This window comes from Cupressus sempervirens, chromosome 5, assembly GCF_028749045.1.
Source record: "Cupressus sempervirens isolate cs-2001-9-10 chromosome 5, ASM2874904v1, whole genome shotgun sequence".
NCBI classification, from domain to species: domain Eukaryota; kingdom Viridiplantae; phylum Streptophyta; class Pinopsida; order Cupressales; family Cupressaceae; genus Cupressus; species Cupressus sempervirens.
Genome location: NC_143122.1, coordinates 353,404,602 through 353,418,635, shown reverse-complemented (window position 1 = coordinate 353,418,635; position 14,034 = coordinate 353,404,602). Strand labels below are relative to the sequence as shown.

Below are 14,034 nucleotides of genomic sequence, written 5' to 3'. Positions count from 1 at the left end.
GGAGTAGAGAGAACACTTGGTTGCGACCTTGCATTCCGTAGTATGCCTCGTCAGTATGAGAGGATATTAGTGGCCGCACAGGGATCACTAGGGGGCCGGGGTCTATTGGGAGACTACCAGGGTAACTCTAGCATGATTCATGCGATGACACTTTCTCGCTTGCATAGTAGGTTTCCTACATGTCTTTGTGTGCCTTTGGGGTTAGATGTCGTTTTGTGATTGGAACCCTTGAGTTAGTATACTTTTAAGATTCCTGGACGTAGAAAGTATTTGTGCTATGTGATTTGATAACCTGTTTGGGACTTGAGATTATCTCCTCAGCACGGTGGGAGTGGACCATCTAGGTTCCATGCGGTCGGGTGGTAGTGCTATTTCACTCTTACCCATTGAGATCCGTTTGAGACATCGTGACTGTTGCATTCATGGATTATGATGGTGGACATGTATCCTTATATTGATGATTTGCATATGTTAGATGATGTTATCTTATGCTTTATTTTGCATGTTAGATTACTTTCTGCATATGATGTAGTATGATTTAGGAGTGACATTCCTACTATGTCAATTCTGATGATCTCTTTGGTGATTTGGAATGTTACGCACGGAGGGATGGCTAGGGCCCACGATGGTCTAATGATGCTATTTACGGTTGGGAGGAACCGTGCACTTAGATATTTATGTTTGATGATTTATTGTTATCTCTTGTGAGGATGTATCATGTATGATGTATGATTTCATTTATGTTATTGCATCATGGATTAGAATTAGGATGATGATGTACTTTATTTATACGAATGTATATTCTTTTATGCCTTTCATACCCTGTGGCATGTACAACGGATGATTGAGCAATCTGAAATGTAATTCTAAAAGGACACTTGTATATTGTTTAAGTACGTTGGATGTATCATTATTATTTCATGAGGATGTGATGTTAGATGAATAGTTAATTTAGATGTAATTCAACATTAAAGGATCCATAAAGAATGAAACCTTGTTATGTATGAATGTCTATGTTTACTTTCACTTGTATTGTTGTTATTGCTTTCGCTACTATGTTGTAAATGGTTTTAGCTTTCATGTCTTTAAAAAAAAAAATGCTACCAAACTTAGTGAAATTTTAGGTTAATTCTTTGGATCCCTTGGTGGGGCATTACAAGACCAAAAGGTGGCAATTCAAGCTTGGCCCAATCGAAACGTTTTCACAAAGGATTCATATGGAAATATGGTCTAACAACCAAATGTTTTGAGTGAAAAAAAAGAAAAGAAAAAGATATAAGAACAAATTGATCATACTTTTTGTCGAATGCAATAATTAGAAAAGGAGCTTGAATTCAAAGAAGTTGAATGCGTTTGGCCAGAGGAGCTAATGACAAGATATCCAAAATTTGAGATATTCTTCATGGAACATTTGCCTGTTAGATCATCCATGACATTTTTACTAGTGCTAGGGGATTGATTAAGACACCTAGAGAAGTCCACATTAATACTGAATTTAAGGATCTAGATTGATTAACCATATAACCAACTGGAAAATCAGGTTCATCCATGGAAACACAAAGATTTTCTGTACAACTTCTAGTGAAGTAGTCAGACCAAGCAAACATTATAACATATAAAAAAGTGCACTCGGCAAGGACACCAAATACTCTGGTAGCTTGGACAACGATGTAGCTTTCAAATTACAAGGACTCGTAATTATTAGTGACTTATAATCTATGTAAGACAGCATTCTGAGATTTGATAGGTAGGAGATTTTTTTTGCTCCAAGTCAAATTGTGATAATGTTATCAGGATTCAATTGTACAGTATTTGAGTCAAATTCATTGATTCATATTTCATGAGTAATGATTACCACAAACATATTGTTAGAGTGCTTAATTGCAACATTTCCTCTATAGTTAAACCTACTCTACTTGCAACCCCATTTTTAAAACCAAATTGAAAAAGCCGCCTTTTGAACCAATTTGCCACATCTCCACGGGTATGTGAAATGTAGAAATATAGTCCAAGTAGTAGGTGGATTGTAGGAATGCCATCATCTCCAATTTTAGAGGGCCTGTAAAAACTTTAGATTAGATTTTATCTCCTCACCTTTGAAATCCGTCAAACATTTTTGTTTCAAATTTATAAATACAAAATTATAAATCTTCAGCAAAATGCCACCCACCAGTATAAAAAATAATGGAAATTAGATTTGAAAATGGTGGGAAAATTGAAACTTGGGAAATTCTATCTTCTCTCTTACGAATTCTAGGGCAGAAATCACTGTCAAAAATAGTGTATTATTGTTCGCATAACAGATAAGGCCTAATAAAATACTCATAAGACTAATTTAGAAATATCAACCTAATACAACTCTTCATACATTTTCTTCTTCCAATAAAAAAGTGGCACAGCAATTTCTTAAACTAAGAGGAATTTTATACATTAATTTTTATTATTACTTGAATAAAATATCGCTTATAACTTTAGGGTTTCGTAACCGTTAACATCCAGTCGGTCAAAGACAGTAACAGGGTTCCCCTCAATATCTTGCCAACGTAACTGGTGATCAGCGAGTGTATTAATTAATTTCTTTCATTTGCAGGAATTTCTTCCCTTAATTATTATTTTAGGGCTTGACAAGTATGGAAACAGCTTCAGGGTGACGTCCCTGATCTTAATCGGCGTAGAAAATGTATAAAATACAAACAAATAAATGTCGCTTTTCCTCTTTAATCTTGACATTTATTATTGAGTTGACCAGTTAAATTAAGAATCAATGGATATTTTACATTCCTGTTGCATTAGTAATCAATGGATATTTTACATTCGTGATGCAAAATTCAAAGAAGTAGATTAAAAAGAGCATATCTGAGTTGAATTGGAGGAGGTTAATTAACAGATATTCCGCAATCCTGAACTACAGAGTCAAAGAAGTCAATCAACGGACATCCTCCAATTCTCATGAATATGATAAAATCATTTTTTTTCTTATTTATGAAGAATTTCTGATACTAACCCATTACAAAAATTTAACCAGTGGCAATGGAAAAGGCTGAGCTCTTCATTGATTTGCTCCTTCCCTTTGTTTGCCTAACAATCAGCATCTCCTTCCAATACATTCAAATACCATCGACCAGGTGGAATAAGAGGATATTGGACAGCCAATCCTGCAAATATAGAGCATGTGCTGAAAACCAAATTTGAAAATTACAGGAAAGGGGAGCGCTTCAATTACATTCTTCACGACTTTTTGGGAAGAGGAATTTTCAATGCCGACGGCGAGCTGTGGAAGATGCAGAGGAAGGTCGCCAGCTTCGAATTCAACACCAAAACGCTCAGAAATTTCATGGTAGAAACAGTGCAATCAGAAATTCTGGAGCGGCTCATACCTGTTCTTTCCAAAGCCTGCAATGAAGGAGCCTCCATAGATTTGCAAGATGTTTTGCAGAGATTTACCTTCGATAATATTTGCAGAGTTGCCTTCGGAGCAGATCCTGCTTATCTGGATCCCTCTCTGCCCCAATTACCCTTTGCTAGGGTTTTTGGAGATGCAACAGAAATAAGCTGCGGGAGATTCTTGTACGGCGTGCCCTTTCTCTGGAGAATCAAACGTGCCCTTAACCTAGGTTCCGAAAGGCAACTGCGCCGGGCGATTCGTGCGGTGGATGATTTTGCTATAAATATAATTCGCTCTAGAAGGAAAGAGATCGCCGAGAGTCAATTGAAGGGAAGCGATTCCCCAAGAAATGACCTCCTGTCCAGATTAATGGCAGCAGCTAACGAATTTGGAACAGAGATGGGTCAAGAAGAGGAGAAAAGCAAATCCGATGTTTTCCTCAGAGACATGATTGTGAATTTTATGCTGGCCGGAAGAGATACAACTTCGACCTCACTGACCTGGTTTTTCTGGGTGCTTTCATCGCATCCGCGAGTGGAATCGGCCATCCGCCATGAAATTCTGCAGATTTTATCAAATAGAGAAGGGGAAATGGAAGGAGAACCGAAAGGGGGTTTCGATACCGCGTTCACATACGACGAATTGAGGGAAATGAAATACCTCCATGCTGCTGTGTGTGAATCTCTGCGATTGTACCCTCCTGTACCTCTTGATTCCAAATGTGCAGTGGAAGATGATGCTTTCCCCGACGGGAGTTTTGTGGGCAAAGGGTGGGCTGTTGATTACAGCATTTACGCCATGGGCAGGATGGAAAGCATCTGGGGAGCAGATTGCCTGGAATTTAAACCAGAGAGATGGTTAGTGGATGGAGAATTTGTAGGAGAAAATCCTTACAAGTTTACTGCTTTCCATGCCGGACCTCGCATATGTCTGGGAAAGGAGATGGCCTTCATTCAAATGAAATCGATTGTGGCTTCCATACTCCATGTTTTTAGCTTTGGGATCGATAAGAACTTTGTTCCCACTTATACGCTCGACTTAAATTTGCGTATGAAGGGAGGAATGCTGGTTACTGTCAGAAAAGTGGGATTTCCTCGACGAATGGAGATCTCAGAGTAGTTTTCATGTTTCCTCAGTCTTTTTTTCTGGCTCTGTAATGTGTTTTGATGGATATAGATATAATGTACTTTCCTCGGTCTTATTTTTCTGGCTCTGTAATGTGTTTTGATGAATATAGATATAATGTATTTCTTTCCTCGCAGTTGTAGATTTAATGAGTATATTGGTAATATCAGAACCAAAGAGGGCATGTGGAGAATCCTTCGGTAATAACGTGGGGTGAAACAAGGTTGTCCGATGTCTCCTACCTATTGGAGGAATGGTTATAAATAAAGATAATAGAGAAGGAATTCAGCTAGTTGAATACATAATTAGGCTGCATCTTTATGCAGATGACCTTATCCTCATCGCTAAAACAGTTCAAGGGCTTAGAGATCATTTGTGTAATTTAGAAATAACACTATACTTTCATATTTAAGGGCAGAAATGGTGAAAGAATACAAGTACCTAGGGATCAATTTCCATTATCAGCTAAGGTGGGAGACATGTAGATCAAAAAGAATACAAGGGGGATGGAAGGCCTCGTACTTACTTCAGAACAGATGCAGGAAAGAAGAGCTATGGGATTGGAAGACTAGAAGAATCCTCTTTGGATTCTTGGTGATCCTAGTTGTCCTTTACGGCAGCGAAGTATGGGGGAGCAACGTATCCAACCATAAATGGCGTCAAATAGAAAGAATACAAAAACATTTCATTACCACTAACCTCAAAGTCAAGTCAATGGTCCCCTATGAAATTCTACTTGCAAAGGCAGGCATGCTTCCGGTGGAGGTTTCAACAATTATTCGACTGTTGAGTTCCCTGAAAAAAGTGGATAAAATGGATGCACATCATTGGCCTAAGACGATGGTTGAAGAGGAGCTCGACCGACGAAAGAGGACGTGGAAGAAACAAAATGTCAAATGGCTCAACAAATGGAACATTGACTACCAAGACTGCCCGAAAACCAACTTAGAAATTAAAAAATGGGTGATAGAAAAAATCAAGTCTGCCATGTGGACAAATCAGTTAAGTAGAAAAAAGGCCTACTATGTCAAAGAATTTAACCCCTCATGTGAACACCATGACAAAGAGTATCTAGGAGTCGAGATCAAGGGAAAGGCAAAAATTCTAATCGCCCAATTGAGGTCTAGATCACACCATTTGAGGAGTGAAACTGGCAAATGGAAGATCCCTAAAGAAGAGTGGAAGGACATAATTTGTAGGTTCTAGAGTGGAGGGGCAGTAGAAACAGAATGGCATTTTGTGAAAGAATGCACCGCATATGTGGATGTATGCAACCAATACAAGGACACTTTATAGGTGAACAACATAAAAGAATTTTTTGAAGGGTCAAGACTTCACAAGGGGGCCATCTTACTTACGTTGATCTACAACAGAAGGGATGAACTGGAGAAATATCAATAGTTTGATTAATGGATTATCTTTTGGTCTCTTAGACCGTTGGTCTCATGGGCGCCATTAAAAAACCTTTCATTTTAGTGATTATAATATTGGGTTAATGGTTGGGAAAATGAATGAAAGTATTAGTGCACATTATTAAAAGTTACCATAATAGTGTTCTTCCAATTTTTATTTAAATTTTATTATTATTTTTGTGTTCAATGTTGAAGGGAAATTTTGTGTTGTCATAATAATTTGATATGCAAAAATTGAATTAAGTTTTCAAAATCTATTTTATGAAGTGTTTGTTGGATGTTTTAGAATGTCTTTTTAATAGTCGATATGTCTTTGATACGTATTTTCTTGTAAATCACATTGAAGATAGAAGAGATTGAGGAATCATTTACAAGCTTTGTCTCTTTGATAGGGAATGACTTTCTTAATAATGATAAAAATTGTTCATTAGAGATCAAAGAGACAGCAAAGATGTCTCTCCAATGAGAAATGCATACAAACAGTGATGGCACAACTAATCAATAGAAAATTATTATGTAGAAAAAATGACAAAGACAAGGAAGATAAGGGCTTTAAGCCTATTGAAGTTATCTTGGATTGGATATATGAAATAGATTGAGTGGCATAAAATGCCAAGAGGTAACTTCAAATAAGGTTCTAAGCTAGCACTATTGTTCCTCCCCTTGCACATTTCCTCATTTTTTTGGCTTATAGACTTTGGATTGAATTGAATGTTCAAATGGAATCAACTTGACAATCAGGTTGCAAGAACACAACCCAATGAGCTTTCCAACAAGTATAACTTTAATATATTTTGGTTTTATCAAGAAATTTTAAATTTTTTTCTACTTTGCTAAACATAGATTTTTCATTAAACATTGAGTTCATTGTTCTACACGTGTAGAAAACAAGTAAATTAAAAAAGATTCTAAAAAATATCTACTATTAGATTGATGTCCTCATTCTAAAAAAATTGTAATTCAATGTACACAAAACAAGTTAGGTGTGACATCATAAATATATTTGTCAATTATAGTTGGTTTAACTTAAATATTAAATCAAAACATATATAAGAGCTATCAGATTTCCACAATCCATCAATGCTGAGATTTGCTATCTGGATTTGATTGTGTGACCAATTTTTTTTACATCAATGTTTCGGATCACACTCCATGATCCATCATCAGGATGCATACAATAGAAGAGAAGGATTAGATATATTCAAAGAACATTATGAAACCAAATGAAAGCATTAGATATTTGTGATACAAATCTAAATTAAAATATTAAAAAATTATCCTTTGTAGATTTAAAAGAAAATTCACAACATCATAAATGTCACTTTAAAAATGTTGTTTATTGTAAAAAGTCAATTATTAAAGTTGCACAAAAAAAATCCACTTTGATTTAAATTTTTGTATAAGACACATTTGAAATGTGTAGACAAAATCTCACAAAATAGTAGCTTGTGCCATCTCTGAATTCCTAATAGTCCAAATTTATAAGTTTTATAAAGTAAGGATTTTGTTCAAAATCTTCATTTCAACGTCAAGTTTGGCCAAAAAGCTTCCCATATTGTAGAATCACCCCTAAGCTCCCTCTATTAAAGTCTATATCTGTATATAAGCAAACAAACCACTATACTATCAAAACTATGTTGGACAAACTCAATCAAGGGAGAATTCATGGGTCTAAGGATAGGACAGAGGATCATGGCCCCAGTAAATGCACAAGCGTAAATTCAAAGAAATTAGAGGTTGTGGAAGACAAAGAAATTGATGACCTGAAGGCCTCTACGGTGAACATGAATATCCTAGCAGACCAAGCTGTTGATTTACTAAAGACCCTATAGTTGTCTTGGTGTTGTCTTTTTGCTATTTTTTCATGTTTGTTATTTTAAGGCTTTTGTCTTAGTTTTTTCTATTTCTTTAGTATTGATGCACAATTCCTTGTGGGCTTTCTTAGTTGTTTACGTATGATACTTTGTAAAAGGTTTCGGGTCCTTTAAAACCTGTTTTTACTTAATCAAAACAAACTACTATACTATTATCTATTTGAATGTTCTTAAATAGTGTAGAAGGGTACCAATATTTTTTTAATACTTGATATACTTTTTGAATTAAATTTGATTGTCTTTTTTATAGATCTTTCTTTAAATTTCATTGATCACTTATGCCTCGTGTTCTTCAAAGATGTTATAGGTGATGTTTCTTTCCTTTTTAAATCATATCTATTGTTCCTCCCTCCATTTTACCTTCTCTACAAGAATATCATTTTTATTCTATTTACTTTGATGTTCTTTATAAATTCCCTTGACTTTGTTGTTGTTCATTATAGTATGATTTCCCTTGAACATGATTCTTATACTTCCTCTAGCTTTAAATGCTTATAAACTCTTATTGGAATCACTTTAACATCTTAAACAAGTCTTATGAATTCAACAAAGCGCCAAATACTTATTTTAGTTTTTTGTTGTTATATTTTCCGATTAGCTTTGATGTGCATGTGAAATTATAGATTCATTTAGAAGACTTTCAATGAGATATTATATATTTTATGAATCTTTCTATTCTATGTTCATCATTTTAATGGTGAAATAAAATCTAACTAATTTAATAATATTAACAATGTGAGATGAATTCATTAACTAGGGTCACTTCCAAACTAATATTCAAAATATAAAATTGAGGGGCTTCCAAACATAACTCTCAATATAACTCAAGTTAGATTAGCAAAACCCAAATAGATAAACGGATGCCAATGTTAAACCCAAAATATATCAAGGAAGTGTGCAAGCGAGTCCACTTACATGCAATATAACTTAAGTTAGATTAGCAAAACCAAAAGATAAATGGATCCCAATGCTAAACCCAAAATATATCAAGAAAGTACGCAAGCAAGTCCACTTACATGCAATGAAGAGTTTGATTAAGGATGTGTAAATGTAAATGTAAAATTGAGTTAATTGATTAAATGAGAAGTGTAAGATAGAGCTAGGCACTAAATATATGTAATCAACCCAATTAAATATGGAAGAAGGTCTAAACTAGAGAGTGAAATGAATGATAAAATATTTACATTGAAATGTGCAAGGGAATATGCATTTTTGCTTCAAAAATCGTAAATTTGAAAATATGACAAAACTTTTGACATCAAATTTATGATGATAATGAGAAATCCGAAAAAATGTTATTTTTCTCAAGTCTCCCAGAAGGTTCCGACCTAATGATTAAGTGTGCACATTTTACCAAAAGATGGACATGTTCTCAAAACATAATAACAAAGTCAACCCGGTTTCTTCATAAATTTTTCATTGAGTAGTTTCCAAATTTGTGGTCATAATTTGAATATCATGCTTTTGCATGCAAAACTTGGTTAACATTTTTGTTTGATGAGGGCTTTCCTTGGTCAAACTCTAGATTGAGGAATCAACCTTGAAATTAAAATGTAAAACATGTAAGGAAAGAAAGACAAATGTAAGTATTGGGTAAAAGCACAAACCTGTGTCGCCTATTATAAGGGAAAAGTGATATCAGAATTTAAAGTCTTCAACTTTAAGGACATAAAAGTGGCATTTGTGCTTAGAATTTGAAGATGATGTAAACTAATAAAATGTGTTAAATTAGATGAAGTTTATGTTTGTAATTTTATTTTTTAAAATTGAGTCAAAAATTTTCTTTTTAAAAAAAATTTTAAAGTCTATTTTTTTTTTTTAAATGCTAAAAATATAGAGCTTTTTCCTGTCAAACAAATATGTGTAAATGTTTATATTTTGGTCTGATTTTGGAATATGTTAGAGTTGACCTGTATACCTAGTGCACCAAAAAATAAAAATTGAAATTTGGCTAATATTTTTCAAGTTATAACTGGTCAAAGTCAAAGTTATCAAAATTTGACATTTTTTTTCTCCTGTCAAACTTTTTCTATCAAATCTACATATTTTTTAAAACAAATTACATATTCTTGAAGAAGACTCTCTCCTCTAGTGTAGCATTAAATAATAATAATTTTTGAACATGATTTTCTATTTTTTTCCTATTTTTGAATAGACATCTTCTTGAATCTTAAAATACCTACTTGTAATATTTTCAAATTATAACATATTATTCATAATAAAAATAATAATAAAATTATATGATCATAATCTTGACTCTGAGACCTACAGAAGTATATTTTTAGTTTTAAAAAAAACTTTAATTTAGTGGGCCAAATTGGCCTTCAAAGTAAGATGTTTGCAGAAGTTCTTATTTTTGCTTGTGTGGTTACCACCTAGGATGCCACACAAGTAGTTACGATCGAAATTGTTTTGGCCGTAACAGTTCCAGCCAAAAGGGTTTCGGTTGGAACCCCTGTCGGCCCAACAAACTGCTAGCAGTTAGTTTTGTGGTTTCATGTATAAAATAAGTTAATTTTCAAGTTGTTTCATGTAAAAAATAAGCAAGTGTTTTCTTTATTTTAATAAATATAGAAAACAATGAAAAGTAGAAGAGAATTTTTAGAAGACAACGATTTTTGAAGCCATTTTCAGCAACTATTTTGCGAAAATTCTCAAAATCGCAAAGGATTGAATATTTTTAAGGTGTTTTTTCTCATCTACTTATTTTTATTTTTATGTATTCTAAATTGAAGCATTAGCTAGTATTTAGTGTTCAAAATCTAAATTTATTTTCTCATTTCTATAGATTAAAGTATTCAATGGGTAGTTAAAGGAAAAGATCAAAGAAATATGATAGGAAAAGAGATGACAAAATGAAAAGTCATACAAAACATAACCAAAACCAACCTACTGAAATTCCTGAATAGGATGAGATTCATGAAGAGAATGAAAGTAATGAAGAGGAAGAAATTGGCAGTTCTACTGATAGAAACAAATTAGAAGGCATGACAAATTTGATGGATTTGGATGAGGAACTACTTTTTAACCAAATTCCATCTAAAGATATGATAAATGATAACACTATTAGAAAGCATTGTCAGAACATGTGAGATGAATATTTCAAAGATAAAAGTATATTTGGACAAGCACAATTATTTGTCAAGTTATTTAGGAGAAAAGATATGGGACCTGTTTTAGAGTTGTTGGGTGTTGATAATAGGAAAAACTATGTGCATAATATTAATAAAACAATAGTTAAAAACTTGCAAAATGCTTATAACAAAATTGACAACACAACTCGAGGAGGTGATTTGAGTAATGCATGTAGAGCATTGATGACTACTATATTTAGTAGAAAATTGAGACACAGAAAACAAGTAAGTGCAATTTCTAATGTACTACATATATCTAGAAGAATTGTTTAGAGATGCATCAAGAGGAGAAATATGCTAATGATAACATTGAGAATAATTGGGTGAATATTTGTAGAGTTCCTCGAAAAGACAGAATTTTTGAAGATGTGAAAAGACAAGTTATTGAATTTTGGACCATACATTCTTGTGTTTCTTCCAACAAGCGTGATACTATACAAATTAAAGATCAAGAGATAGGGGCCAAAATTGAACATCCAAAACATTTCACAGATATAACTCAAAGTGAATTATTTCAAACATTCAAGCAAGAATTTTCAAATGTCAAAATATGTCAGAGAATGTTTGAGAGTTTACGTCCTTCCTTTGTACGCATAAATAAGATGTGTGAAACTTGTTGTTGTCGAAATCATATTGAATTTGGTCTACACTTGCAATCATATAAAAAAGTTATGGCTGTACTTGATCCTAATTTTGTCATCCCTAGCAGTACAACACAATTTGTGAAGTCCATATTATGTGATAAATTAGAAGATTCAGATGAGTTCAAAGTGCAATGCATCAAAAATCAGTGTGAAGATTATGGAGATTTACGCAAATTTTTTGCAATGCAAATTGAGAATATTAATGAATCCACCCCAGTTTCATGGATGAGATATGAATATGAGACATACCAAAATAAGACAGGAGATGAATCCAAAAAAATTGTATTGAAGGAGAGTGAATTGTGTTATGATGAGTTTATGACCAAGTTCCATCCATTGATATATCCACATATCCAACATTTTCATGGTGCACGATGGCAAGCTAAACAGTTCCGTGATTCCAAAAATTGTTTTCCACCTGGTTGTATACATTTTAGAGAATTATACATTTGCACCTCAAACAAAGCTTTAAGGGAAATATTATCATTCTGAACAAGTTGCAATATTTGTGCAAGTGACCCATAGACATGCACAATTTGAGGTAGATCAGATAGAAAGGTTGGATGAAAATGAACGCATCATCATCAAAGAGGTTCATTTCTATATTAGTGATGATAGAGTTCATAATAGGAGTTATGTGGCTCATTTTTTTGCAATGTTCTTTGAAGATCTCAAAAATCGTGGAATAAATGTTTCAGAGCACTAGATTTGGTCTGATGGATGTGCAGGTTAGTATACATGAACTTACACATTTATTTAACTTTATTTTAACTTATATTTATTTGTACATGCCTATTTCGATTTGATACATGTACACAGATAATTGTAGATACTTATTATGTTTCATGTTCACAGGACAATTCAAATCTGCAAAAGCATCTAATTGGTTAGCAATGCAACATGCTAGAACCAATGTTAGGTTTTTGTGGAATTTCTTTGAAAGTGGACACGGAAAAGGGGAGCATGATGGAGCAGGGGCATGTATAAAGTGTGCACTTTGACAACATGGACTTGCAGGTAAATATATGCATTTAATGTGCATGTTTAATTATACTAGTAGCATATATACTTTTAAATTTTATATATATATATATACTGTATGTACATAGAGTGAATAGGATAGAGAGTACAAATCAAACTGTTGAATGATGCAAAGTTCATTTTGCTACTCAAGATACTGAATACAATAAGCGTTACTTTTGAGAAGTGAAAGGTGAACTAAGTTATATTTATTTTTAATGTATTTTTCAAATTGTTGAGATTTTTATTAAATATAAATATTTTGAAAATTTGACAATTATTTTTTGTATTTGTAACAGATATAGATCGATCTAATCCTTACAATTGTCAAAAGATTCCTGGTATTAGAAGTTTACATCAAGTGATGACTAGAGGAAACCATAAACCTCCAGTAATTAAAGTAAGAGAGAAAACATGTTTTTGTGATGACTACATTAAGGACAATCCAGTGAGTGCATGTGAAAATATTGTGAATGGATATGTTTCACATTGGGATTTGAAGGAGATAATTAGAAAGCCTCCTTTTGAAGATGCTGACATCGACATTGACATTCATGATCCTGTATATTCAACTGATTATGAGTGCATTTCTGATTTAGTTATGGCAGGTTTGTGTGCATATATACATATATATAAATTAATATACATGTATATTCATTTTAAAATTAATTTATATTTATCTATATTTTTATATACATGCAGGAGATATTTTTGTAGTTCTCAAAAAATGTGGACTATTATCTTCTAAGATGCACAAAAGCAAAATACAAGTTGCTAGAAGGAACTATAGATGTTGATCAACAGTTATATCCAATTGGATCAGTTGTTATTGAAGGAACATATTATCAACAAACAAGGGTAACTGGTAGTGGTATTGAATTTATTGAATACAAGCCTGGAGGAAAGGTTTTACATTATAGTAACCATGTTATAACAACCAAGTTACAATTTGAAGCAAAACGAAGAAGAGGACGTCGTGGAAATCAAAAGTGGAAACTGTCTATTGAAGAACATGAAAAACTTCTAGAGATAATAAAAACCAGAGAGCATTCTAATAATACATTGTTTGTGGAGCTCTAGTTTACCTATGTACTTATTGTGGAGCTTTAGTTTAGCTATGTCTATATAGCTCTTATACTTTCACATTTAATGTTGACAAGATATTTGTTTTATAAATTTGTATACATTGGATCATTTATCTTGGATATGTGAAATTAGACATGGATATCTTATTTAAGACAACCTCTTAGGACCTCCCCTTAAGACAATCTCTTAGGACCTCCCCTTAAGACCACCTATTAGGACATCCCCTTAGTACCACCTTTTAGGACCAACCCCTTTAGTATTTGTATTTATTTATATACATTGTTTATGTTTTCTTACATATGATTGTTAATGTTGTTATGTATTTATGTACATATAATATTTATGTTCTTATAT

General features: G+C 33.2%; 1 pseudogene across 1 annotated transcript; it reads left to right on the top strand.

The window, feature by feature from the left end:
* Window positions 1-2,827: 2,827 nt before the first annotated feature.
* LOC149556184 (cytochrome P450 94A2 pseudogene) lies at window positions 2,828-4,641 on the top strand (annotated as a pseudogene). Its single transcript, XR_016364643.1, has one exon. The product of XR_016364643.1 is annotated as a cytochrome P450 94A2 pseudogene (transcript).
* The last annotated feature ends 9,393 nt before the right edge of the window (window positions 4,642-14,034 follow it).